Here is a 2,912-nt window from a genome sequence, read left to right as displayed (position 1 = left end):
AAAAAATCATATTGTATTTTTCATACATCAAAAACAATATTTTAGCATGCAATTTGGCTTTAATAACCAGTTTATTAAAGTCAAGAGAACATTGGCCAAATATCAAAAACAACAAGAAATATTTTTTTGTTTAGTATCAGGGATTATGAGGTTATACGTAACACGTATTCTTGATATTAAAAGGTTATTTGGTTTTATTAACGACATAGAACAACTAGGTTTTACCCGTTAAGATAAAGATCTCCTTATAAATGAGGACTTTTCTTAAACCTTAGATACATATATAATTAGATACCACAACATGATTTCATATTTTATCAGGCAAAACAATGCAGCCTACCTTAGGTAGGGCGTAGTTGGGGTGCTAATACCTTCCCTTTACGCAACCAGTCTCCGTACCCAATCTCTAAAGACCAGTTAGGGTTCCTAGTTACCAGAATACTAGGTGGCGACTCCCATTCAATTTTTTTTCACTGATAAGAGACAAGAATTCTTTGTCTCATCATATCTTGTTAGAAATACACCACATCCCATCATTAGCATGGATGGAGGATGATCGCCGCGACGCCGCACACGTGCGACATATAATATGAGGTGGGAGCAAAGGCAAATCCTCTCAAAGAAACTTAGAAGCCCATCCAAAAATGGGAATGTCATTGCGACGAACATGGTCAGCATCAAAATAACACGAAATTAAGTTAATTAAACCAAAATCATCTCCCTTTGTTAAAAGAACACTCCTTTTACTACACAAAAATCAGTAATCAATGGAAGTTTTTATGGAGATTTTTCCTCACCAACATAGAGAATTCGTATTATGAAGCGAAGCGGCTGACCCGGTTGGAAATTCATTTCCAAGACCAGGAATGCTTCCATCATATCATACACTCGCATTGCAAAAACCTATATTAGGCAAAACAATGGCTCCTTATCAATGTAGCTAAGCTTAAGATCAATGAATCAATGCAAATTTAAGAATAACAATCCAACTGTGATGTACTCATCGCTAAGATTGCGTTCAGTTAATGTATTGAAAGAGAATGGATAAGTAAACGTGTTTCGTTAAAGAAACAAAAACATGCAATAGATCAATCTTGGGAATAATTTTGGAATGAATTTATGAGATGCAGCCTCCCTGATTAATCTCAAAAAAAGAAAAGGAAAAGGAGTAAGATTGTTTAAGCATAGCTGATAACTTCCAATGACATGAATGACAACAAACAAATTAGCAACGGCAACAAGCCAACGAGGCTTCTCTAGTGATAAGAGTATGTTGTCCTCAACTTTGTTTCCAAACACCCAGTAACCTACGAAGCTAACAGGTAAGTAACACAAAGCGACGACAAGATAAGCAACAACCACTCCTTTCCACATTGGTTTCTTGGAAGGCTTCCCTGGTGTGGAAGGGATTGTTGCCTGGATCTCCAACGCCACACTGTGCCCTGCGAAGGCAAAAGCTATATCTCCTAGAGCACTGAAGCTGTCGAACATCTGCCCAGTATTTGTTGAAGCCCTTGAGGTATACTGCACATCTGGTTGAACCCCTTTGTGCCACGAAAGCACCCACGCAATAGTCGAGTAACTGCACATAACACACAATTGATATTAGAACAACATTCAAGGAGTTTGGACACAAAATTAGCTTAGAAATGCTAGTGACAGCATATAGAAATGACAATAGATCTATCTTGCCTCGAGGACATGACGGCAGCGCCAAGAGAGACAGCGGTGATGGAATTGAAACTGGGGAGATGAGAGATGACAAAGCGAACCGAGGAAAAGATCATAATGAAAAAGGTAAGTTTGATTTCTTTCTAGTTAGGCCAGATAGTATATATCATGAGCCTTCTTCAGAGATTTCCCTCCATTAATCATATACTGATATACACTATGCTCGAACCCACTTCCACCATTACTTGCTGGGGTACCACCACCCAAAGCCCAAGTTTTTCTCCAAATGCATGCTGCCCTAACTCATGATACCTATCAAATCTGTTTCCAGGCACCATTTCATGCATCTCCACCGTTTGCCATAGTGTATATAGAGTGATAACCTATGTCAGGATCAATACAGCAGCACCGGGACCCCTAAAACAAAACCAAGAACATGATTTAGCCATTGAGATCACATTAAGTAAACAACACTACTGTTGCCATATATGGTTAACTATAAATTCCAGCCTCTAGACCTCGACAATTTGACTTCAGAAAATAATGATCCTTTAGCCATTGTTTTGGCTATTGAATGCTTACTTACCATCCAAGTTGAGACATAGCATAAGGGAGGCCCAGGACCCCAGTACCAACCATGGCTTGCTGTAACATTGTGAAAGGCAGAATACCGCCACTTAGCACTCCTAGACTTGGTGATGGGAAGCCAGTCATTCAGGTCTGACATATCCTCTACCGGCTGTATTCGATCCATTTTTATTATTATATGAAATTAAAGTTAATTTGAATAGCAACAAGTTATCTAGAGGTTGTAACTGTTAAAGAGTTAATTATAAATTTAAATATCAGCTAGCTAGATATTATATTGTAAAGTGTGTGTGTGTGTCTATATATATATATATAAGAGTTTGTTTTGTTTTGAAACTCCAATTTATTTTGACTAAGTTATCCATTAAAACTTTTTTAAATATGGATAACGTTCAATAACAATTCAAATATCTGTTTATATATATTATAAAATTTTGTTTTCTAAGCCTATAAAATCTCCCTGTGAGTTTCTAACAAAGTTTGATATCTTGAAAGCATTCCTACTCTTTTCTTTTTTCTTTTTTATATGGTAGAGATGACTTTTGAACCAACTTGGACAGGTGGGCATATTAAGACTACAAAAGATAAGTTAATTATGAAATAAACTAAAAGGAACATGGTAATTTTATAATTATGTTTAGAATTTTGGCTAT

At 36.7% G+C, this 2,912-nt stretch overlaps 1 pseudogene; it reads right to left on the bottom strand.

Moving 5' to 3' along the window:
• Positions 1 to 2,425, bottom strand: part of LOC105117600 (lysine histidine transporter 1-like) — a 3,862-nt pseudogene extending 1,437 nt beyond the window's left edge.
• Between the last annotated feature and the right edge of the window lie 487 nt (positions 2,426 to 2,912).

Source organism: Populus euphratica, unplaced genomic scaffold (genome assembly GCF_000495115.2).
Source record: "Populus euphratica unplaced genomic scaffold, PopEup_1.0 scaffold1444.1, whole genome shotgun sequence".
Classification (NCBI taxonomy): Eukaryota; Viridiplantae; Streptophyta; class Magnoliopsida; order Malpighiales; family Salicaceae; genus Populus; species Populus euphratica.
The sequence above is the reverse complement of the archived record's forward strand: the minus strand, read 5'-3'. Positions and strand labels throughout refer to the sequence as shown.